The following is a 27,078-nucleotide window of genomic DNA, read 5'->3' as shown; positions in this document are numbered from 1 at the left end:
TAGCCTTTTGCCGCCATCTGCCATGACAGTATTAAAAAACTTCCTTATTGAACCTGCATGGAGGGTGCTTACCTTTGACAGTGCTACAAGAACCTTAATGGACCTTGGAGAGCTCGAACTGCTTTTTGACTCCTTGGGTGGCGCTGCCAGGGATACGGCTGTGGAAAGTACAGTGGCTCCCCTCCTCACGGAAGCAACTTCACCCCATGGAAGCCAAAGTACCAGCCCCACCACATCCATATTACAGTGGGGGCTTACAGCAGAGAGAGTTTACCTGAATGGGTCATCATCGCATTGTGGAAGAGGTCCACAAGGACAGAGATAGATTCAGGTTGACACGGATACTGACTGAGGCTGCTACCATTGCCGCCATAGACATTTGAGCATATCCTTTGTTTTGTGTTGTTAGTTGCTTTTTCTCTCTCACATTGATGTCCCTTCTCTCTGTCTCCTCTGCCTTTCTTGCTGATCTATTACTGTCACAAAACCCACCCCGTGGCCCTGCTGGCCACTACCCCCTTCATTGGGTCTGCTATGTTTTTCCCCGGACGTTTCCCCAGCTAGGGTTACTCAGCCTTTAGTTTCCCTTATTTCTTCCTGTTTTTGTTTCATGGGGATCCCCCTCATATTTTCATGGATGATTGGGTGTGTGCCCTCCTGCGTGCCTCTGGCTGCCTGCTTGGTATGAGTACCCTGGCTCCAGGACAATTGACTGCACAGCTGCTCTTCCTATGCCATCCTTGCCAAGTCTGGTCCCCTCCCAGGGATGCTTGCAGATTTCTCTTGACATTGAGCCCACCTTCCTTTTTTATCCTTCTCAGTCGTGTGACACTGGTGCAGTCCTGAGTTCAGCTCCAAAGTTGTGGTCCTCATCAACACTTGATCTGGTTGGTCTGTTGCTATCCTAGTTGTACCTCTTTCTTGCCCTGTTCCCTCCTCTCCCCATTTTGTTCCCAAGGGACCCACAACCCCTCTCAGTTCACACTCCGGGGGTCCCCCTCATCAGCCCGAAGCATGCTTGCAATGCCCCATGGGTCTCACCTTGCCTCAGAGGCCATCCTTCCCCTAGTCCGTGTATCATGTCACCAACACCCCTCACCTTGATAGCCATGAATGTTGTTGGTCTGCCCACCTACATCTAATGTAAGAAGATCTTACATACCCACATTCCAGGCACGTGGGCATAGCCCCACGGCAGGAGACCCATCTGTCATATGCTGAATTTGCCAACCTCAAATGAGTATGGGTAGGCACAGCCTTTAGCAGCAGTCAATCAATTGCTGATCCCCGTGCTGTCCTCCCACATGCAGCAATTTCAAGAAATGTGGGGTGGCCATCCCTATACAGAAATACTTACTGTGCACATTACTTATTAGTTGGTTGGACAAGGGGGGAGCATTGTGTGTTGATGAAGCTGTGAATTCTAGATAGCCTTGTGGTCTTTGGAGCAGTTTATTCCCCCAACCACCAGAAAGTCTGACTTCTTTGCTCAGCTTTCTCCACTGCTACCCCCCAGTAGGATGTCAGTGCTCTTGGGTGGTGATTGGAACCTGGTGGTGGTCTTTGTCCTAGATCAGACAGTCTGAGAAGATAGACATGACAGATGGGATAGGGCCCACTTGGGGACCTGGTGGCTGACAATGCTCTGGTAGATGTGTGGCAGTTACTACACCTGGGGATCAGCAATATATGTTCCTTTCCTGCCCACATGGAACACAGACCTTGATAGGTTATTTCCTGGTGCATGGCCAAGCCTTATTTTGCGTTCCTCTTGTGACATTCTGGAGGCAGGCCTTGCCCACAATAGCCCACCGCTGGCACTTGAAGGCTTGTGCCCATCGGCGCCCAGAGGAGTAGACTCAACTGCGCAACCTTATACTATCCTACTTCTTAGATAATGAGGGTACTGTGTCCTCTCACAGGATGCTGTAAGTATCAGGTAAGGTGACACTCCGGGGCTCCTTGATGGTGGAAATGGCAGCCAGCATCCACAAGGAACACATGGGAGGGATCTCCTGGAATAGGATATACGCACTTGTATGACCCAATACACAAGCTCTCCTACAGCATCTCTCTTTAGGCAACTGAAGCTGACTAAAATCCTGCTGCATTTTTACCTCATGATGGACGTTGAAAAGGTACTAGTGAAGCTGCAGTGATAGTGATATGATAAGCTGGAGACAGGAGATCAGCTCTTAGCAAACCAACTAAAGCAGTGGAAATTGCAGCTTACTATCTCAGTGAGCCATGATCCCGCAGGTGCCCTTCTCATATACCCTTCTGACATTTCCATCTGGTTCTCCTTCTTGTACGCCTATATGTACACAAGGGCCACATTGGACAGATGGAGGCTTCCAGGCTCCTTAAATTTACCGGTGCTGCCTTTTGAGGGCCAGGAGATTCTGTCTGGGGTCATTCTCAAGGAGGAGGCTGCCAATACCACAGTGGCCCTCCACATATTCAAACCCTCTGGGATGGATGGGTTCCTGGGTGAAATTTGTAAATCAGTTGAGGACCTCCTGTTACCCCATCTAACAAGGGCATTTCAGGAGGTGGGTTCCTTAGGGGCTTTCTCCAATAAGGCTATTATTAGTCTTATTGCGAAGGTTGGTAAGGACCCCCTGGACTGCAACAGCTACCACCCAATTTCTCTGCTCAACATCAATCCAAAGGTTTAGTCAATTTATTTTCTACTTGTGTGTTTCATGTGATACCCCTTCACAAGTCCTAGGTAGCTGATGTCTCAGGCTACACTTCCGAGAACATCTCAGACTTCTGTCTCACCAGCTGTGAATTTCTGGCACATTAACTGGATGCCAAAAGGACATTCAACCAGGTTGACTGGTGTTACCTTTTCCACATTATGGCCCTCATTACAACCCCGGTGGTCGGTGATAAACCAGAAGTAATACAGCCAACAGGCCAGCGGTAACAAAAATGGAATCATGACCACGGCGGAAACCGCCAACACATACAGCCACTTTAACACTCTGACTGCCACAGCGGTAGCAACAAACACCGCAGCGGTAACCGCCAACAGCCAGATGGAAGACATCCACCAGCTTTTCTGGGGCAGTACCAACGCCATCAAAAGCACAGCGGAAACAGAACACAGAAGGGAAATGACGCACCTCTCGACACTCAAGGAAGAACCACGACCCCATGGAGCCCATACTGCAAGTGTTCTCCATGCTGGTATACCTTCTCATACACCAGGATCATGAACGCCGGCAACGACGACCACAGTGAGTACTGCACCTAGCACACATGCGAGTGGGGAGAAAAAGGGAGTGACACACACAACACGAAAAAACCCCACCCCACCCTCACCTCCAACACTATACACACAAACACATGCAAGAACATTACATATACACCCCGTAACCCTCTTGAATAACGCAAGGACAAAAGGAATGGAGTAAAATGAGTGTAATATTAGTAATTTAAAGAAATATGTTCATAAAGAAAAACAGTATGTACAATATATACAATATATAAAAAGGAGGGACAATGTCCACTCAAAAATGTCCATGGCCCACTGGGCCAAAACACATAGGCCAAGGCCACACTTGACTCCTGCCTCAATATGGAGAGAACACTTCAGGGGCATCAGGTCAAAAGCACACAGGTCAGGGGGATGGGGAATGGGGGGGCACCTCTGTCGGAAGATGGTACAACGCCACTGGTCCTGGAGGGGGCTCCCTGCCCACTGCTTGGTCCTGGGGAGTGCCAAGTCACAGTCTCTCAAGTGGATGGTTTGCCCACTGCTTGGTCCTGGGGAATTCAAGGCCACAGTCTCTCTAGTGGGTGGTTTGCCCATTGCTTGGTCATGGGGAGTGCAAGGCCACAGTCTCTCTAGTGGGTGGTTTGCCCACTGCTTGGTCCTGGGGAGTGCAAAGCCACAGTCTCTCAAGTGGGTGGTTTGTCCACTGCTTGGTCCTAGGGAGTGCAAAGCCAGTCTCTCAAGTGGGTGGTTTGCCCACTGCTTGGTCCTGAGGAGTGCAAGGCTACAGTCTCTCTACTGGGTGATTTGCCCACTGCTTGGTCCTGGGGAGTGCAAAGCCACAGTCTCTCAAGTGGTTAGTTTGCCCACTGCTTGGTCCTGGGGAGTGCAAACCCACAGTCGCTCTACTGGCTGGTTTGCCCACTGCTTGGTCCTGGGGACTGCAAATCCACAGTTTCTCTAGTGGGTGGTTTGCCCACTGCTTGGCCCTGGGGAGTGCAAAGCCACAGTCTCTTGAGTGGGTGGCTTCTTCCACTGGTTCTGGAGGGGGCTTTGTGCCCAGTGTGTTTCATCCTGGCAAGGAGGGGGTGAGTGGATGACTTCTTCCACTGGTTCTGGAGGTGGCTTTGTGCCCATTTTTTGCTCATCTTTTACACCCTTCCAGGCCCACCCTGGTTGCTCTGTCAATGGTCTTTAGTAACAACACTTTAACTATTGATACTCTTTCTTGTGACAAGACATTGTCATCAACAGGTGATGAGTATCCACTAGATAGTTCTGGTCAGGATTTGAGTAGTCTGCAGAGCAATGAGCAATCTAGTAAAGATTCCCACCTCCAATAGCTGCTTGACTTGTGGGCAAATCTTGGTCAATCAAAATTACAAAGGGTAATACAGAGGGATCTGCAGGACGTGTCACATTCGGCATTATTCGCCTTGTTTCTTCTTCGCTCCATGCCACACTTCTTCAGCAGGTTCTTGTTGAGATTTGGAAGATTCCATTAGCCCATACCACAACCAATAAAGAAATCAATGCTCAACAGTGTGCTGTCAATGAGAATTTGGTTCAATGCAATGCTCATTTGGAGCAAACAATGCAGAGGATTTCAGATCTGGAATACAAATTCAATAAGCTCAACAGCATGACCGCACAGTCCAGAGGAGATATCGATGGTCTTGTGGCTAGGCTTGAAGAGATGAAAGATAGAGCCTGTCGATTTAATCTTCACTTTGTAGGCATACCTGAAGGACAGAAGGAAGACCAGGACATTGGTAGGTTAATTACAGAATTGCAGAAGCAGTATGTAATTACAGAATCTTTAGCTTCAATTTAGGATCTCACAATCATGCATGCCCACCGGGTCCCGGGCTGCCTCCCTTCTCATCCAAAATACCCTACAATGATCCTCCTGAATTTCCGAGATCATTATATCAAAGAGGAAATTTTCAATAAAGCATTACAAAGCAAGACTTTTCAATCAGCAGACAACTTTTCATTTCACATGTTTTATATGTCATTATCTACTGCTCACGGTGTAAGTAGTTCAATTCTATTACTGATTCATTCAAGCAAGCTGGAGCACAGGAAGAATTGTTATAACAGACCAAACTTAAGGTAATTCATGATGGTCGATTACACATATTTTCTATGGTCACATCTGTTGTGCAATTCCTAAAAAGTCTTAATTCCTCTAATCGCTAACCAGCACTTTGCAAGCACTTCATAAATGCTATGTTTTTCCAGCAATTTTGAAACAACATTGTTCATAAGAGACTCTAACTAGGAGCTGAAGTAACTTTTTTTCTCAGCCGGTGGTGACAATTGGCAGTTGCTAGATGTTATAAAAAGTTCTGTTGTTTGATGTAGCAATTGATATCTTTGATTCATAAATTTACATTTGTATAAAACCTGTATTTACCAGCAATTATGACTTCCATTATCTTCCACATGCATATCGTTATGAATTTGTAAATGTCCTCAATATGAAGTTCCAGATTCTGCAAAAGTCTTGTTATAATCATGATTAGTAGTGGCAGATGCTAGGTAAAAATGATAGGCCCATAATGCTATGAAGCATTAAGATGTAAGCGGTCTGGGGTATTGTCTATAAATTTGTATATAAGTTCACGTTGTGACCTAGCAGCCCTCTCACATGTATGTTCAAGGTCTCTTGCCAAAACATGGTGGAGTTTTTTGGGGGGGAGAAGGGGAGGTGTACTAAAGCAAAAAAGTAAAAATAAGTAGGAAGAGCATATTGAAGTATTTCACGGATCAGCTAGTTAGAAATTTGCAAGGTAGGGTTCCTTGCCCATATGACTTCATTGTGGTACAAGTGAACTGTGATCAGGGGAGGGGGCATATCAAAAACTGTAAAGCATAAGAAGAAAGTATGGTTGCTAAATTTGTGAAAATAGAAAGAAATTTGAGAACAACCACTTCTTTTTTAGTGTGATGCTCTCTGAAAACCTTAGTTTGTGGTGAAGCTATTTGTTACAAAGTGTCGCTTTTGAAGACGCATAAGGCTTACATTTAGTCATTTCAACATGCTTTAGATGCTGCAACTGCAGTTGCCGTCTTATCCAATATGCAAAAATCTAGAGATCAGCTTAATAAAGCTCAATTAAATCTTAAAGACCACTTTATAGAGGCGGTGCTAATGAACCAGAATAACTGCTTTAAAAAATGCTACAAGTAGAGCAAGCATGTTGGCTGGTATCTCGTCTAGTTAGTGAGGAAGAAATATGTCAACAACCTCATTACATCTATTTTTGATGATGACTGAAATAAACTTACTTGTTCAGAACAAATCGGGAAATATTCCTCAAACACTATTCCCACCTGTCTGTAGCAAATGAACCGGCACCCAAGAGTGTTAACAATTTTCTGAAATCTGTTGAGATGCCTGTCCTATTGAAGGCACATCAACAAACTCTCATCCTCCCTATAACTGTGGCAGAGGTTGAATCAGCAATCAAAGCATCCCCAAGAGCCAAAGCATCTGGGTGTGAGCCGGTAGAAGTCTATAAATTATTTATTCAACAACTATGCAGCATATTGGTCATCATATATAATGAGTTATTGGATCATATGGGGAAGATGTTCCTCATTGCTATTCCCACTTGTTTTCAGTAGGAAATGAATAAGCACCCAAAAGCGTTAACAACTTTTTGCATTCTATTGAGATGTCGGTACTATCGGAGGCACAGCAAAAAGCTCTTATCCTTTCTATAACTGGGGCAGACATTGAATCAGCATTAAAAGCAACAACTATGCAGCATATTGGTCATTGTACATAATGAATTATTGGAAGGCAAGGTGCCACAAAAAAATTAACAAAACAGTGATAATTAGCTTTCTGAAAAAGGGAAAGTCCCCAGAAAGTCCAGGCTCATATCAGTCTTCTTAATTGCAACTATAATATCATTATGCAAAATCTTGACATGTAGATGGGTCCCACTCGCTCAAAGCTTGTACCATCCCGACCAGAATGGCTTTCTCTCTACAAGATCAATGTCAAATAACAGAACCTTATTGATTCAGGCTATCTACTTTTTTCCTGTTAATCAAAATAAGGCCACCATTGATATGTTAGATGCTGAAAAGCATTTGACCTCGTGAAATAGGATGTTTTATTCATATCTTTGTTTAAGTTTGAGTACCTGTTTAGCTTTTTAGCCTCCTGCGCTGTCTTTATAATGCAGCTGAGGCAAAAATCTACACCAGTCATAGATTAACGGCCTATGTTATTGCTAGGCAAGTCACAATTCTGGTGCTCTTTTCTGTAAGATTTTGTGAATATGCCTTTTATTGAGAGTGTGGTGGAAGTAAAATTGTTTGCTGGTGATATGATCCTATATCTGGCCGCAGAGGAAGGTAACATCCAAAATGCATTTGCTAACATTGAGGAATTCACCCGTATTGATGGCTATAATATTAATCATTCCAAATCGGAAGCTTTACTGTTTAGTTCCTCTCCTTCCATTCTTCCAGTTGAAATGCTGGCCCAGTTTGCACTTGGTAGCCTGATATAACATTGCCTGACCTCTAATCCTTCCAATTTATTTCAGTTGAATTATATATCTACCATAAGCAAAGTCTGAGGGTTATTAAATCAGTGACAATCTCTAGCCTTAGCAGAAAGAAAGAATGAATTAATAAAAGTTGTTGGTTAGGACTAAGGAACTGATCAGAGGGATCCGGAAAGAGTGGGGTATCTGAGTGATCAGAAGTGAATGCCCTTACACACCCTGATGGGTGTCATGCTTTATAATTGGGCTGCTACTCGTTGGACCAACACTGCAATGACAAAAGGGCCCCTTGCTGGCGCTATTTATTGGGAGATCTGATATTAGCTGTAATGATGAGTGCAAGTGAGGATATAAATGCAGGGTATTGTACTAGGTTGTTAGACCTGAAAGCCTTGGTCATCCCCCAATTTTTTGCTGGCCTCTCTCTACTTTTCGGCGGACGGTGTTAAAGCGGCAGTGAGACCGCCAACAGGCTGGCGGTAAAAAAATTGGAATTACGACCGTGGCGAAAACCACCAACAAAGACAGCCACTTTAACACTCCGACTGCCACGGTGGTAAAGACAAACAGCTTGGCGGTCACCACCAACAGACAGGCGGAAGACAAAGTACCGCCCACAGTATCACAACCTACCAATCCATCACCTTTTCCTGTGAGGATTCACTGTGGACAAAAACACGGCGGAAACAAGATCTCAAAGGGAAAACGCTCACCTCTACACACCCCATGAGGAATCCGGACGCCATGGAACCAGAGCTGCCCATCCTGCCAGCCCTTATCTTCTTGCTCCTCTACCAGGAGCACGAACGCTGGCGGCAAAGACAACGGTGAGTACTGCACCTACGACACAGGGGACCGGGGGAGGGAAAAACAGGGACAAACAAACGCAACACGCAACACCCCCACCCTCACCCACGACAACACACACACCAATACAGCATGATACATTACAGTTAGACCCCCCAACCCCCCTGGAAGAATGTAAAGACAAAAGGAAATGAGTGTAACCATTGTAATATATTAAAATCAAGTACGCAAAAATATATATATACACCATAAACAAAATATACACCAAGCTTAGTAGTCCAGGTAGTGCTCCAATGAAGTCCATGGAACACTGGCCCACACAGTATTGGCGAGGCCCACACAAGATCCCCAACCATGACGGAGAGAACACTGCAGGGACATCAGAGAGCAAGAAAACAGGCACCTCAGGGTGAGGGAAAGGGGGGGCACCTCAGCTGGTAGAGTGCACAACGCCAAATCCACGAGAGGGCCACATTCCAACTGTTCAATCCTGGGGAGTGCAAAGCCACAGTCTCTGAAGTCTATACAGTGGGTGGGTTGCCCACTGTTCAATCCTGGGGAGTGCAAAGCCACAGTCTCGCAAGTCTACACAGTGGGTGGGTTGCCCACTGTTCCATCCTGGGGAGTGCAAAGCCACAGTCTCTGAAGTCTATACAGTGGGTGGGTTGCCCACTGATCAATCCTGGGGAATGCAAAGCCACAGTCTCTCAAGTCTATACAGTGGGTGGATTACCCACTGTTCCATCCTGGGGAGTGCAAAGCCACAGTCTCTCAAGTGGATAACAGTCTCCACTGGTTCTGGAGGGGGCATGGTGCCTAGAGTGCTTCATCCTGCTAAGGACAGAGGTAGTGGATGACAGTCTCCACTGGTTCTGGAGGGGGCATGGTGCCCAGAGTGCTTCATCACTGCTAAGGACAGAGGTAGTGGATGACAGTCTCCACTGGTTCTGCAGGGGGCATGGTGTCCAGAGTGCTTCATCCTGCTAAGGACAGAGGTAGTGGATGACAGTCTCCACTGGTCCTGGAGGGGGCTCTGTGCCCAGAGTGCTTCATCCTGCTCGTGATGGACTCAGTAGTGTCAGTGCCCTTGGCGCTCATGAGCCAGCAGTGCTTGTGGCGGCGGTGCCCTGTTCAGTGGTGCTTGAGGCGGTGGTGCCCTGTTCAGCGGTGCTTGAGGCGGTGGTGCCCTGTTCAGCGGTGCTTTTAGCGGCGGTGCACTGTTCAGCGGTGCTTGTAGTGGCGGCACCCTGTTCAGCGGTGCTTGAGGCAGCGGTGCCCTGTTCAGCGGTGCTTGTAGCGGCGGTGCCGTGTTCAGCGGTGCTTGAGGCGGCGGTGCCCTGTTCAGCGGTGCTTGAGGTGGCGGGCTCCTTTGTAGTGACTCAGCTGCTGGCGGTCCTCTCTAGCCCAGAGAGGCTTGTGCTGGCGGTCCTCTCTAACCCAGCGGGGCTTGTGCTAGCGGTCCTCTCTAACCCAGCAGGTCTTGTGCTGGCAGTCCTCTCTAGCTCAGTGGGGCTTCTGCTGGCAGTGGCCTCCTGGGCAGCGGGGATGATGGTGATGGCCACCTGGGCAGCGGGGATGATGGTGGTGGCCTCTTGGGCAGCAGGGCAGGTGCTGGCGGTGGCCTCCTGGGCAGCGGGGATGATGGCGGTGGCCCCCTTGGCAGCAGGGCAGGTGCTGGCGGTGGCCTCCTGGGCAGTGGGGATGATGGCGGTCTTCTCCGCCGTGCTGCTCTTCCCAGACTTGCCAGGTTTCTTGTGGCCCTTCCCCACCTTGGAAGGTGTTGCAGCTGACTCCACTCTCCCACCGGGACCCCTGGGAGTGGCTTTGGTGGCTGGAGTCTTCCCCCTCTCCCGCCAGGCACTGGCCAACTTTTGATGCTTGACAGGTGGGGGACTGTCTGTGCTGTGGCTCCGTGCCACATTGGCTGCCCTGGTGGCCGGTGCACTCCAGATGCCGGTGACTACAGGCACCACTGGTCCCGGAGATGTTGTGGCTGAGGTGCTAGGTTGGGACCTGGAGAGTCGGGCCTTAGGAGATGGACGTGGTGGGGGAGGTGTGGGAAAGAGGTCAAGGTTGGACAGGAAAAGATTTTTAGAGACACTGGGACGGGTAGCTGGAGGGGGTTTGGGAGTGGAGGAAGAGGTTGTGGTTGTAGGAGGTGTTCGTTTGGTGACTTTGTGTGAAGGTGCATGCTCTGGAGGCTGTTGTGAGGTGGATGGCTGTTGGGTGGGTGTGTGCCTGCGTTTGTGTATCTTAGGAGGTGGCATCACAGACACACTGGGAGAGACACAGGGGACGTGTGAATGGTAGTGGGGGTGGTGACTGCACGTGAGCGGGGTCTGGTGGTGTGTGTGCTGGTGATGGCAGTAGTGGCTGTAGATGTAGTGCATGCAGGTGTGAGTGTAGACGAGACTGGGAAGGAGGAGGGAGATGAGGAGGAGGGGGACACAGTGGAGGCAGTGGATGTTGGTGTGTCTGCATGTGTGTGATGTTTCCATGAGTGCCTGTGGGATGTGTGGTGCTTATGTTTGCCTGAGCTTCCCTTGTGTGTTGACGTGTGTGCATGCTGGTCTGAAGGTGTGCTTGGGATAGGCTGGGGTACACGGGATTGGGTCTGGGTGGAGGAAGTTGGAGGGAGGAGTCTAGAAACGGAGACAATGGCTGCCATCAGTGCTGAGGCCAGAGTCTGAAAAGCTCGCTGAAGGGCCGCCTTACCAGAATGTATGCCCTCCAGTAATGCATTTGTTTGTTGCAACTGCCTTTCTACACCCTGGATGGCATTCAAAATGGTAGACTGCCCAACAGTGAGGGACCTGACGAGGTCAATGGCCTCCTCACTGAAGGCAACAGGGGTGACTGGGGCAGGGCCTGAGGTGCTTGGGGTGAAGGTGATGCCCACCCTCCTGGGTGAGCGGGCACGGGGCAAAGGCTGAGGGGGTGCTGGGAGGGCGGTGCTGGTAGGGGGGGTGGTGGCTGTACCTGTAGATGCGGGGGGCACAGATGTTGCCGCCCCCACAAGAGAGCTCCCTTCAGAGGACGAATCTGTGTTGCTGGTGTCAGCTCCTGTCCCCGCCGTGGAGCTCCCCTCACCCTCCGTCCCACTGGTGAGCTCCGAGTCCGTAGTGTCGCCCTCCAGGGCCATGTGGGATGCAGCTCCCTCGTGCTCCGGTACCACTGCTCCTCCGCCTGATGATGCTAATGCACACAAGAACAGCGAGACCACAAAAAGGGGGGGGACGACAGAAGAAAGCCATGTTGAGTGCATGCATTACTGCTACCGTTGGTGGACACGACAGACACAGAAGCCCCCTGCACTACGCCGCACTCTTGGGCTCCACTGTTCAATCCCTGGGAAATGGCCTACAAGGCAATGGACAACACCTGCACACATGGATGACACAGGGGCATGACTAGGTGTACTTAGCACTCTACAGAGGTGGGGTGGGGTGCCACATGGCCTGCCTTACGGCGGGACCTTGCCTACTAAACTCGCCCTGGCCTAGGGAAACCCACAGCCCACCTGACCCACCCAGAGACCTCCACTGTGCGTAAAATCAGCAGGATGAGAGTGTACTCACCCCCTTGTGGCTGCTGTGATGCCCTCAAGCGCCCATCCAACTCCGGGTACGCCACCGCCAGGATCCTGAAAATCAGGGGGTCATGGTGCGACGGGCGCCCCTCCCACGTTGGGAGGCCATCCCCAACTAAGCCTCCACCGTCTTCTTGCTCCAGCAGCAAATGTCCTCCCATCGTTTCAGGCAGTGGGTGCTCCATCTGTGGTAGACCCCCAGGGTCCGGACGTCCATGGCAATGGCACGCCAAATATATTTTTTCTGGTGGGCGCTGACCTACATGAATTGTACAGGGGGAAGAGAAACTTTACTACCAACTGCACCGTCACAGTCATTGGCCCCCATCCCTACCCTTGCCATGTGGCACATGCATTCATCGTCGTTTCATGCACGCCTCAATCTCCCCCCCTCATCTTTAATCCACCCCACTCCACACAGGCATAGCCCATACAGCGTGCTCCCAGTGTACTTACCTGTTTGTCTGGAGGACCGTACAGTACCGTGTACTGGGGGAGGACCCCATCCACTAGTTTCTCCAACTCCTCTGATGTGAAGGCAGTGGCCCTTTCCCCAGACCGAGGTCACAGAAGCACTTGCAGTGTAGGTCCTCTCCTGTCGAAGATCAGGTATCGAGTGATTGAAAAGATAGAAAATAGTGGCCACATCTGCGGCGGTGCGTACCGTCACCGCCGGCGTACATCGTCATTGGCTCCTAGGAGCCATAGGGTCCAATGTTAACCAATGCAGCATTGCTCCGCGGTCTTCGACCGCCTACCACGAAGATGTACAACACCAGCGCAGTTACCTCACATCCCATTGTCCCACTTTAGAGGGCAGGCAGCCGCCATTTCGGGGGCCCACATGGCTTCATTTTTAACTGCGTCGCACATACCTAGGCCTTGACTCAACACACTTTAAGGCCACTTATCGGATTAGGATTTGTGTTTTGTGTAAACTGTGGGTACGTACCTCTGAGTTGGTTGACTCTGTGCTTGCTTTTGTCCTTCATAGGCACCATCCACTGGGACATGTGAGGAGATGGCGGCATCCTCCGGTGTACAGACCGTTGGTGGACCTGTCGACAATGGAGGAAAGACATGTGATCATTACCTACAGGCTTGACCGTGCCATAATCCAGGAACTGTGTACCCAGCTGGAGCCAGACCTGATGTCAGCTATCCGCCATCCCACAGGAATCCTGCCTCAAGTGCAGGTGCTGTCAGTGCTCCATTTCCTTGCAAGTGGGTCATTTCAAACAACAGTGGCCATAGCATCAGGGATGTCCCAGCCTATGTTTTCCAACATGTTGTCCAGAGTGTTGTCTGCCCTGCTGAAACACATGCAGAGCTACATCGTTTTACCTCAGATGGAGGATTTGCCTATAGTGAAAGGTGATTTCTATGGCCTGGGACATATCCCCAACATCATAGGTGCCATTGATGGGACACATGTGGCTTTGGTCCCCCCCCCCCTCAGGAGTGAACAGGTGTACAGAAACCGGAAGAGTTATCATTCCATGAATGTGCAGAAGGTGTGTTTGGCAGACCAGTACATCTCCCATGTGAATGCCAAGTTCCCTGGCTCAGTGCATGACGCCTACATCCTGCAGAATAGCAGCATCCCTTATGTGATGGGGCAACTCCAGAGGCACAGTGTGTGGCTATTAGGTGAGCACCTGGAAGCAAGACAGTGGGTACCGTTGTCTGGATTTGGGGGTATCCCTACAGGTTAGTGTGTGTCTAACAGTTGTCCCTCTATAGTTGCAGGTGACTCTGGTTACCCCAACATCTCATGGCTACTGACCCCAGTGAGGAATCCCAGGACAAGGGCAGAGGAACGCTACAATGAGGCCCATGGGCAAACTCAGCGGATTATCGAACGGACCTTCGGCCTCCTGAAGGCCAGGTTCAGGTGCCTCCATATGACAGGTGTGGATCCCTATTCTACTCACCAAAGAAGGTGTGCCAGATCGTCGTGGCCTGCTGTATGCTTCACAACTTAGCTTTGCGTCGACAGGTGCCTTTTCTGCAGGAGGATGGTCCAGATGGCGGTGTTGTTGCAGCTGTGGAGCCTGTGGACAGTGAAGACGAGGAAGCAGAATAAGAAGACATGGACAACAGGGACTCAGTGATCCAGCAATATTTCCAGTGAAACACAGGTAAGAATACAAACCTGCCTACTACATGTACTTTAACACTACTACCTCTCTACTGTCTGTCGTTTTCACCCAGTGTATGGTCACTAAGTTGTCACTTTCCCTTACGATTTCACAGATGTGGGTCCCACTGTGTGACATCTGCTTTGTTTCCTCATAGAGCTGTGTGACATAGGTATATTGACATTACAATTGAAAGAGCATTTTGTCACTGTAATTGCTAACACACTATTTCGAAATCACAGACTGACTCCAGATTGTTTTGTGCTTCAAGGGTGTTTATTTAAGTGCTAAATATTGGAGGGGGTTGTAAAATGGTGAGGGGTGATGGTGGAGGAATGTCCATGGCAGAGTCCAGTCAATTAGTCTCACAGGTGCATTGCCCAAATGGGCATAGGAAGTGGAGCTGGGGCAGTTTGAGGATGGACAGGGTGACAAAGTGGGACAGAAAGATGACATTCAGGGTGGTCTCATTTCATGGCGGGGGTCTTGGCATTGTTTTCTGTCTTTGTCCTGGATCTCAGGGACCGTTTGCGGGGCGGTCCTCCTTCTGCAGGGGGTGGGGTGCTGGTGTGGCGGTCCTGTGGCAGGGCGTCCTGTCCACTAGCGCCGGCGGAGGTGGTGAGCAGTTCATCGTCCATGCTAGTGTCAGTGGCCCCTTGTAGTGCCACAGTGTCCCTCCTGGTGTTGTGTACTTCCTTCAGCACCCCTACGATGGTGCCCCGGGTGGTATTGATGGTATTGAGTTCCTCCCTGAAGCCCAAATACTATTCCTCCTGCAGGCGCTGGGGCTCCTGAAACTTAGCCAGTACCGTTGCCATCGTCTCCTGGGAGTGGTGGTAGGCTCCCATGATGGAGGAGAGTGCCTCCTGGAGAGTGGGTTCCCTTGGCCTGTCCTCCCCCGTCGCACAGCAGCCCTCCCAGTTCCCATGTGTTCCTGGGCCTCCGTCCCCTGGACCGTGTGCCCACTACCACTGCCCCCAGGCCCCTGTTGTTGTTGGGGTGGTGGGTTAGCCTGGGTTCCCTATAGTGGTGGACACACTGCTGATTGACATGTCCTGGGGACGGAGATATGGGCTCTCTGGGTGGGTGCTGTGCTGGAGTTTCCAAAGGGTGGAAGCTCTGTAGTGGCCTGTGACTGTGTGATGGGAACCGACTGTCCCGAGGTCCCCGATGGGCTGGGCTGGTCATCTAGATCAAGTTGGACAGAGCTGCTGTCATCACTGTGGGCCTCTTCTGTTGGTGGTGTGGACATGTGTGGATCCTCCTGTCTGGTGACGTTGGGTAGGGGTCCTGCAGGGGTATAAAAGGATGTTTATTACATCTGTGTGTGCCATGGTGTGCAATGGGTGGGTGACCGTGTACCCCACTGCTTGCATTTCTGTGAGGGACCTTGTGTGATGATGGTTTAGGGGGGTGTATGGGTATGTGCAGTGGGCATGCTTTGGTGATGAGTGTCCATGCTTTGTTGCTGCATGCAGGGCTTGGTGTTGGGATGGGTGGTTTGTGAAACTGGGACATTTGTGAGGAGTTGGAGTGACAGGGTAAGGGTGGGGGTATGTGATGCCATGCAGGTAGGGTGGGTGATGTAATAGTTAAGATTTGACTTACCAGAGTCCATTCCTCCATCTAGTCCTGTAAAGCCCTCAGGATGCAGAATGGCTAAGACCTGCTCCTCCCATGTACGTCGCCAGTCCGCTGAACCGCCTGGTGATTTATTGAGACCACGGAACGCACCTTCCCCCATAGGTCATTCCACCTCTTCCTGATGTCATCCTGATTTTTTGGGTGCTGTCCCACTGCGTTGACCCTGTCCACTATTATTCGCCATAGCTCCATCTTCCTAGCTATGGAGGTGTGTTGCACCTGTGCTCCAAATAGCTGTGGCTCTACCTAGACGATTTCCTCCACCATGACCCTGAGCTCCTCCTCCGAGAACCTGGGGTGTCTTTGCCGTGCCATGGGGTGGTGTGGGTGATGTGTGGGGTGGTGTGTGTAGTGATAAGTGTGCTGATATGTAGTGGTGTGTTGTGTGAGATGCGTGGAAGTTATGTGGGTGATGGTCTGGTGTGCCTGTGGATACTTGGTAGTAGTTTGTAATGTCTCTCTCTGGCCTTCTTTCTGTATTTTTGTCATAGGGGTTTGTGGGTGATGTGGGTGTGTGTTTTATATTGTATTGGGTGTGTGGGAGTGGTGTGTGTACGTGTATCAGGTGTGTGTATTTTGAATTGTCCAATGTGGCTGTGTTTTGAATATGTGTGTGTATTTTGAGCACGGCGGTGTGTACCGCCAATGGAATACCGCAGTTGAAAGACCGCCACGTGGATTCGTGTGTCGTGATAGTGTGGGCGTATTTCTGTTGGCGTGACGGTGGAGGATGTGTTTTTGCCAGTTTATCACTGACCTTTGGTGTGGCGGACTTGTGTGGGTGTCTGAATTTTGGCGGATTCCGTGCTGTGTGTCATGATAGCTGTGGCCGATTACCACGGCCGTGGCGGTGTGTTGGCGGTCTTCTGCACGGCGGTAAGCGGCTTTTACCGCCAATGTTGCAATGAGGGCCTTTATCTCTTCAAGGAAATTCCTTGTGCGCTGAAAATCAATGCACCGCCTGCTGGAAACGACACACAGCCTGCCTTGCGACGAGAAAATCACTGCACAACCGAACTGGAACAACGCAGCTCAACCTCCCAAGTGAAGATCGATGCAGCACCTGCGTTGCGACTGGAAACTCGACGCACAGCCCTACTGCATCAACGCACAGCCGAGCCGGAACAACGCTGCCAGACTTCCTGAGTGAAGAATCGATGCAGCGCCTGCCGTGCATCAGAAAATTCAAAGTATGCCTACCGGATTGATGCAATGCCTGGGACTTTGTCACAAATGTCCAGAATTTCCAAACATCATCCCTGTGCGTCAAAAGATCCCCCCATTGCAGTGAGGAACCAAGACTGCATGCCGGAAATCAATGCAAAGCCCCTTGCAGCATGGAAAGAAACAATGCATTGTCTGTGCCACGTCAGAAAATCCAACGCACAGTCTATTTTTCTTCACATCTCCCCTATGGTCTTCGTGCATGATCATTTTGATGCAAACCAGGTACTTTCCTACTTAGCTCCCCGCTCTGCCTTTCCGCGCTCCATCCCGTTTTTTTCACCGCTCCTTTAGCCAGTTTCCCGCCGCTGCATCCCCTTTGGCCCCTCCCCCCAGCTCTCCCATTGGACAGGCCCTCCCGCTACCCAGCTGCCACACCTCCCCTCCTCTTATGCCAGCCGCAGCGCGCCAAAGGCAAGCCCGTCTGCGCCCGTCCGCGCCTGGACCGCGCCCAGTGCCACCCCCCCTGGTCCGCGAGACCCCTGCACCTCCAGACGCCAGTACATGGCCGGACAACTCAACTCCCTCAACCCTGGCCGCATCACAGCATGCTCCCAGCCCTCACCAAGGAACACCCACGGACCCTTCGCATGCCGCACCTGCAGATTCACCTGCAACAGAACAACGAAACCAACAAAGACTGAAACTAACCACCTCCACTGCATACTCCTCAATACCCGCTCCGCATGCAAGCACGCCATCGAGCTCTGGGAGCTGTTCGACTCCACCGCCCCAGACGTAGCCTTCCTTACCGAAACCTGGTGGAACGACTCCTCGGCGCCCGACATCGCAATAGCCATCCCGGACGGCTACAAGATCATCCGTAGGGACCGCAAAAACTGAATCGGAGGAGGCATAGCCATCGCCCACAAATCCTCCCTCAAGGTCGACACCCACACTGACGACTCACTCAGGACCGCCGAACACCTACACTTCCGCATCCACACCGACCCCAACACCACTCTCAGAGGAACGCTCATCTACAGACCCCCCGGACCACGAGCACCATTCAGCGAATCCCTTGCCGACCTCACCAGCACCCACGCACTCACCTCAACGGATTACATCCTCCTCGGGGACCTACATTTCCACCTGGAGAACAACAATGACGCCAACTCCACTACCCTGATCGACAACCTCACCAACCACGGCCTCAGACAACTCGTCAACACACCAACCCACATCGCCGGCCACACGCTTGATCCCATCTTCTCCTCAAGCCCCCACGTCACCTTCAACCATACCACAGTACTCCATTGGACCAACCACCACTGCATCCACTTCACCTACAAGAAACCTACCGAGCACCACCGCACCCAACAACCACCCCACCGATGCTGGAGCAAAGTTAAGGAAGTCCAGCTTACCAACGCCCTCGCCCAGAACCCACCCCCGACTCTACCGACCCAGACACCGCCGCCAACAACCTCACCCTGTGGATCAACGGCTGCGCCAACACCCTCTCGCCACTCAAAAAACCCACCTACAACCAAGCCAGAAGAAAAGCCGCCTGGTTCGCCGACGAGCTCCTAAATTCCAAACGCGACTGTCGGAAGCTAAAAAAGGAATGGCTCCTCAAACGCACACCTGACAACTTCACAGCCCACAAGGACGCCACCCGCAAGCACCAACAACTCATCAGACAAGCCAAATGATCCCACTTCAAGGACCGCCTGGACAACAACACACACAACAGCAAAGAGCTCTTCAGCATCGTGAAAGAACTCTCCAATCCCAGCGCCAGCATCAACGACATCCCTCCATCCCAAGAACTCTGCAATGCACTGTCCACCTTCATCCACCGGAAGATCACCGACATCCATGACAGCTTTCACGCCACTCCCATGCCAGACCCCACCCCCGAACACTCCACCTGTGCAAACCACCTGACCTCCTGGACCAACGTGAACGACACAGAGACACGCAAGATCATGAACTCCATCCACTTAGGATCTCCGTCAGACCCCTGCCCTCACCACGTATACAACAAAGCCGACTCCACCATCACCCCCCAACTATGGAAGGTCATCAACATCTCCTTCGAAACAGCGACATTCCCTGAAAAATTGAAACACGCAGAAATCCGCGCACTCCTCAAGAAGCCCAAAGCAGACCCCAACGACCTCAAGAACTTCTGACCCATCTCCCTTTTCCCTTTCCCAGCAAAGGTGATTGAAAAAATCTTCAACAAACAACTAACCAGCCACCTCAAAGACAACGGCATCCTAGACCCCTCCCAGTCTGGCTTCAGACGAAACCACAGCATCAAAACCGCCCTTCTCGCCGCCACAGACGACATCAGATGCCAAATGGACAATGGTGAAACATCAGCCCTCATCCTCCTGGACCTATCTGCTGCCTTCGACACAGTCTGCCACCGCACCCTGAAATCACACCTCCATGAAACTGGAATTCAAGGTAAAGCCCTCTACTGGATCGTCTCATTCCTCTCCGGCAGAACCCAGAGAGTCCGCCTCCCCTCCTTCCGCTCCGAAGCCACCGACATCATCTGCAGCATCCCCCAAGGCTCATCCCTCAGCCTGACGCTGTTCAACATCTACATGGCCCCCCTCGCTCAACTGCCGGACAACATAACCTCAACATCCTCACCTACGCCGACGACACCCAGCTCATCCTCTCACTCACCAAAGACCCCCACACCGCCAAAACCAACCTCCACAAGGGAATGAAATACATCGCCGATTGGATGAGAAACAACCGTCTGAAACTGAACTCGGACAAGACGGAGGTCCTCATCCTCAGACCCACCCCCTCCGCCTGGGACGACTCCTGGTGGCCCACTGCACTAGGAACCCCGCCGACACCGTCCGACTACGCTCGCAACCTGGGCTTCATCCTCGACTCTTACCTCACCTTGTCTAAACAGGTCAACGCAGTTTCCTCTTCCTGCTACAACACACTCCGCATGCTCCGCAGAATCTACAAGTGGATCCCGACAGAAACAAGAAGAACAGTGACACAGGCCCTCGTCAGAAGCAGGCTGGACTACGACAATGCACTCTATACAGGCATCCCAGCAAAAGACCTACTACGCCTCCAACGTATCCAAAACTCCTCTGCCAGGCTGATCCTCAACGTACCCTGCCACAGCCACATTTCCTACCACATGAGAAACCTTCACTGGCTCCCCGTGGACAAAAGGATCACTTTCAAGCTTCTTACCCACTCTCACAATGCACTCCACGACACCGGACCAGCCTACCTAAACAACAGACTCAGCTTCTACACCCCCACCCGTCAGCTCCGCTCCACTAACCTCGCCGTCGTCCCCCGCATCCGAAGAAAGACCTCCGGAGGCAGATCCTTCTCATACCTCGCCGCCAAAACCTGGAACACCCTCCCCATCAACCTGCGACAGACTCAAGACCTACTCATCTTCAGAAGACTCCTCAAGACCTGGCTCTTCGACCAGTAACATCAGCTCTCCCCCCCCAGCACCTTGAATCCCTCACGGGTACGTAGCGCGCTTTATAAATTCAATGATTGATTAATTGATTGCAACCATCCTGCATCCGGCTTTGCAACTTGCAAATTGCGAGTCACTCAGACTCACAATTTGCAAGTCGCAAAGCCGGAATTTCCTACATCTGGCCCTTACTTGTGATCACTCCGATCCCATTTGGATCTCTTTGTCAAATGCCTTAGTCCCAGCCAACAGCCTTTCATTCATTCTTTCTTTCTCCTGGAGGAACAGCATCCTCCTTTCACGTTACTATAATTATTTAGGAACATGGGCGCTGGACCTAATAAATAGCTCCAAGTCCCTCCCTTGATTTATCAGTATCTAGCTTAAACCATTGTTGGTCGAGTTGCTCTAGTCAAAAAGTCCATACTCCCCTTGCTTATCATTGTGTTCACTGATGTCCAAATCATGACTTCACAATCTTATTTTGATTAATTCAATAGAATTTTTAGATGTTCCTTATGCCAGAGAGAAATCCCAGTACAAATCTAAAAGTGCAACCACCAGAGGTAGAAGGCTGTTTGGCATTACAAAGGATTAAAATGTATTATCAAGCTGCTTTGCTTGACTGTCTAATTCTCAAGACATTCTTGTGAATACTCCAGCTGTATTTATGTCAGTAAGATGCTTAGAGAAGCTGGTGCTGAGGTTACACCATTTCTGAAAATACCTAGGGCCATATTTATACTTTTTGACGCAAAACTGCGCTAACGCAGTTTTGCGTCAAAAAAATTAGCGCCGGCTAACGCCATTCTGAAGCGCCATGCGGGCGCCGTATTTAATCAATGACGTTAGCCGGCGTTAGCCGCCGGCGCTGCCTGGTGTGCGTGAAAAAAAACGACGTACACCAGGCAGCGCCGGTGTAGGGGGATATGGAGCTTGGGCGTCAAAAAATGGGGCAAGTCAGGCTGAGGCAAATTTTTCGCCTCAACCCGATTTGCGACGTTTTTTTCGACTCCCAACCCCCATAGAAATGACTCTTGTCTTAGCAAAGACAGGGGTCATGCCCCCTTGCCCAATGGCCATGCCCAGGGGACTTCTGTCCCCTGGGCATGGTCATTGGGCATATTGGCATGTAGGGGGGCACAAATCAGGCCCCCCTATGCCACAAAAAAAAAAAAAAAAAAAAACTACCTGAACTTACCTTAATGTCCCTGGGATGGGTCCCTCCAGCCTTGGGTGTCCTCCTGGGGTGGGCAAGGGTGACAGGGGGTGTCCCTGGGGGCATGGGAGGGCACCTCTGGGCTCCTTCAGAGCCCACAGGTCCCTTAACGCCTGCCTTTTCCAGGCGCTAAAAAACGGTGCAAAAGCGGCCGTACGTAATTTTTGCCCGGGAGTGAATTTTGCCCGGGAGTGTAAATACGGCGCACATGCCTCGGAGTCGATTTTTTAGACGGGAACGCCTACCTTGCATGTCATTAACGCAAAGTAGGTGTCCACGCAAAAAAATGACGCAAACTCCATGGACTTTGGCGCTAGACGCGTCTAACGCCAAAGTATAAATATGGAGTTAGTTTTGCGCCGGAATTGCGTCAAAAAAAACGACGCAATTCCGGCGCAAACAGAGTATAAATATGCCCCCTAGACTCCCAAAGTGTACTAGTTATACGACTCCCCACACTTTAAGTTTCAGATTCATTGCAATTTGGTAAGAACACAAGGTACTTTGGATCCATCTAGCTTAATGCCTAAGAAATGCTTCTCAGATTGTTTTACCATTAGATAAGTCTGTGATTTTGAGATGAGAAGAGACTGGATGCCTTTTGTTGGCTAATTTTGTCCAAACATGATCTCTGACACCTTGGGATCATATATTCAAAAATCATCCTAATATCACCTCCAATTTTTTCTTTAGTTACATTCAAATTAGGATTTTGATATGTGAGAGCTTTCAGGAATCATCTTAAACAGCAGAAGATATAAGTAATGCATTCTTCACTTCTCATCTCAATGGTGTAGGCAATTGGTATTGCTTGCTACATTCGAAACTGGCAGTGGAAGCTATTCCACCACCACTATTAAGCATTATCATTACAGTAACTAATAGACAGATACACTTTAAGTGTTGGCATATCTATGACACGATTTGCAGTAGAGCAATCCCTGCTGCAAATTTCAGAGGGACGCTCTTTTTCTCTAGCAAATGGAGTGTACTCAGAAGTTGTTCAGGGCAGATTCTGCTAGGGGTTTCAAATGTTCTAATCCCAAATGCGGTTGGCTTCACACATGCTTCACTTGTCCACATCTTTGTTATTTCTGAGGACAGGTTTTCGGATTTTCAAGCCAACAGCTCTAGATCAACTAATGTCCAGATTCATATGGGGATCTATTTGGATTAGTATCGCATAGTTTAGATATCACTGTAAGGCAGCAACTGTTTTTGTTTATTGCCTTGTCGGTCACTAGGTCATTAACATTACAAATTTGGAAATCTAGGGCTGTACTGTTGCTTACTCTATGGTTCACCAAGCTACAATGGGTAAAACTATTCAAGAGTTTACATGTGGCTAGAACTAGCTCTTTACCAACCTTTTTAAAGGTCTGGAAATACATGTCTAATGAAATTGATTAGCTATGACATTATGTAGGGTTTCACTCCTGTATCCTTTGATTTGTGTTTTTCACATTAGAATTAATTTGTATTTACTCAATTGACAGGAGAAGGGTCTGTTTATCGTGCTCAACATTTGATATTTGTTCTTTTATTATCTTCTACTGCATTTGAATGAACTTCAACCACCCTTTTTTTAGTTTATTTGGGTAAATAAATGTGTTTATGTGCAGTTAATCTTTTACTCAATGAAAAACAAATTACTAAAAAACTAATCACTGGTGACAATATAGCCAAAACTGGGTTGACTATGGTATGTTGGTATAATCCTATATGTTCCAGTTGAAACCCTGCTTGTGGATTACCCTAATCGGAGGGAAAGTGAGAGAACAATGTATGCAGATATCCAACCTGGGTACCCGCTAATGATATGCCACACACAGAGCTATGTAGTAAACATCTTTATTCTTCAGCGTGTAACCGCAAACTCAATATTCTAATCTTGTGTGTTGTTATGGCTGATGAGCAAGCCCTCAAACCCCTCGCTTGAAAACAGTTTTCTTTGCAAGTCGCCTTATGTCAGGATGGAACTTTCTTTTCTGTTTAGGACTCAAGTTCTTTGTATGAATCTTGGCATCAGTTTTGGATCCGATGTTTGTCCACTGAGGCACCTTGGTTGTTATGCCTCTCTTGAACAACAGTGATGCAGGGCTTCACCTGTGGTCAAGTAAGAAGTTGAATGGTAAGCTCATAATATAGAATTCAAGACAGTCTTGAGGTAGATCTTTTTTAATGTAGCACACTGAACAGCTTTCTTTAACGTCCTCATGAAACGTTTAGTGAGGCCGTTAGCCTGTGGCCGAAAAGGGCGTTTTTCTGATGCTTCACATTAAGCAGATTGAGGAAAATTCTGGACCATTATCAGTTTTCAAAATCATAGAAGTGCCCCATGTCGTAAAGATGCCATCTAATCTCTCAAGAATTCTTTCCTGAGTAATAGACTAGAGATCTTCAACTAATGGGAAGCAAGAGTATTCGTCCACAAACACCATCAGGTAATGTGCATTATCAAGTGGATGAAAAAGCCAGCAGCAATTTTTTCCCAGGCATTCTTAGGCATCTATGACATGTTCAAGGGGTGTGGAGTAATTTTCGAGAACAGGCATCTACACAGATGCCAGATTTCTAATTATTTTTCAAGGAGTTTATTGAGATTAGGAAACCAGATGATCTTGATGACTTTGTTTAGTGGCAACAAATGCACAATATCCTTCATGGAGCACTTACATTTCTTGCTATTACAAGACTCTCCGGAAAGCCAGTTTTTTAGCCCCTCAGGATAATTCCATCTTATGTTACTTCCAGTTCATCTTTGACATTTTTGTATTTCTGAAGCTCACTGTCACTGGTAAGCAGTTGAGTATGTTTATTCAATGATTGATACATAATAATGTCTTTCAGTTTCAACATGTCACTTTCTTGGCTCATCGCAGTGACAATTTGTTCTAACAAAATGGCAGCTGGTGTTTTCGATTTCACTATGAAATTTATGTAGGCTTCAGCAGTCTTACATGAGGTACCTCGACATTGAATAGGCACCGCTGAGAAGTAGTCAGCAGGGTTCTTATTTTCCCTGGATGATGCACAATTGTGTAGTTGTACTCTTGCAATCGTAGACCCCATTTCTCAATTCATGGAGGCATCTTGGCTTTTGGGATGCCAAAGATAGTCAGCAATGGTTGATGATCTCTAACAAGAATGAAAGGTTTTCCAGACAGGAAAACATGGATATGTTCACAAGCCCAACCCACTGCTAAACTTTCCTTTTCTGGGTGTGACTAGGCGCATACAGTCTGTGACAAACTCTTACTTGCATAGGCTGCAATTTGTCTTTGGCTGTCAGCTGTGCTGTGCAAGGATAACGCCTAACCCAACTAGGCTAGAATCAACAACTTCCTTATGTAAGATTGGATCAAAATATGCCATTTCAGTAGCATTTTCAATGGCTTGTTTAATGGTCTTAAAACTCTGCTTGCAGTCATGTTACCAGTTCAATGGAGCATTCTTTTTCATCAACTCTCTCAGTGGAGTACCTTGTGGAGGAATGGCAGTAGACAACGCTTGTACCTTAGCAGGATCTGGTGTCATGCCCCCATCAGAAAAGATATGATCTAAGAATTTTAGCTTTGTCTTATTGAATGCACATTTGTCAGCATTTAAGCCCTCATTATGACATTGGCAGTCAGCTGACCGCCACGTCGGCGATGGCAGTAGTACTGTCGCCAGGCTGTGATCCCTCCGATAGACAGCCAATGTACTACCCGAACCACTAGTGCAGTCTGTCCACTGACCACGGTGGTAGCCATCTTCAGGCTGGCAGAAGACAACGACCTGCCCACCATGTTATGACATAGCAGACCGCCAGGGTTTCTGGGGTAGGACCACCAACACCAAAAGCCTGGCAGAAACACATCATATAAAAGGAGACACTCGCCTCCAGGGATAAAGGGGAGCCCGTGGCCGCCATTGAACCCGAACTGGAAGTCTTGCCGATGCTGTACCACATGATGGCAGTCCAGGAGCGACAATGCCGATGAAGACGATAACCGTGAGTACAGCCTCCTAGCACACAAGGGAGGGAGGGGAGAGTGACACACACACACGCACAACACACACCATACACACATACCATACACTGAGAACTATCTGCAGAGCAATTTAACAATAACATAAGCCAGGAGCAAAAAAGCCAGGACACATACCTTTGGTCTAACCACTGTAATAGGTTGGGTATAGCGATCTCAAAAAAATGAGATATAAATATTTACAGAAAGGGCAATGGGCCAGTCCAATTGAAGAATAATGCCACAGGGCACTGTCCAAGGCTCAACTTGACTCCTGACAGCCCAAGTCACTCCACTGGGGAGGGGCATCATGCAGATGGTAGGCAGGCACCTCGGGGACAGACAAGGGGTGGGGGGCAGAGGGGGTTTTCTTGGAAGGAGGTCCTTGGGTTTGAAAAGGGACGGGCCCTTGTCCCATTGTTTAGGGGCAGAGGTGGTTGCTTGGGGTGGGGGGGACGGAGTGCCACTTTTGTGCCCCTTGGTGGCAGGTGAAGCTTCAGGGGGAGAAACAGGAGTGGCCTGGAAGCTGGAGGTAGTGGTCCGGGGGAGAGGGATCTTCCCCCTACGGGCAGGATGGGGAGAAGGAAGAGGTAAAAACGGCAAAGGAAAAGTTTCTTAGGTCCAATTGGTCGGGTGGAGGGAGGAGGTTTGGGAGAGGAGGTAGAGGGAGTTGTTGTGGGAGGAGCAGGTGTGCTGGACTTGAGTGCAGGTGCATGGACAGCGTGCATGTGTGAGGTGGATAGCTGTTGAGTGTCTGAGTGGGAGCATTTATGTGTATTGGGAGGGGGCAGACAGAGTGGGAGAGGACAAACAGGACGTGAGTATGTATGTTGTTGTGGTGTCTGCAAGTGAAGTGAGTGTGCTGCATGAGATTGTGATGGTGGTGGTGGTGACTGTACATGTGGTGAATGGGGTGCTAGTCTGCATGTCTGCTGTTGTGGTGACTGTGGGCAAGGCTGTACAGGTGGTAGGATCTGGGACTGATGATGCAGTGCTTGCAGGTGTGTGTGTTGATGTGACTGTGAGGGAGGAGGAGGAGGGGAGACAGTGGAGGCAGTGACTATTGTTGCATGTGCTTCTGTGTGTTGTGTTTGTGTGTGCTTGTGGAGTAAAATGTGATGCCTGTGCTTGTCTATGCGAGTCGTGTCTTTTATTTTGGGTGCATGCTTGTCTGACTGTGTGCGTGGGATGGGTTAGAGAGAGGGCTTTGGGACTGGGAACAGGTAGTTGGACGGGGAGGGAAGAATCAGGGACACTGGCTG

Source organism: Pleurodeles waltl, chromosome 1_1 (genome assembly GCF_031143425.1).
Source record: "Pleurodeles waltl isolate 20211129_DDA chromosome 1_1, aPleWal1.hap1.20221129, whole genome shotgun sequence".
NCBI lineage: Eukaryota > Metazoa > Chordata > Amphibia > Caudata > Salamandridae > Pleurodeles > Pleurodeles waltl.
This window is presented reverse-complemented; position numbering follows the sequence as displayed.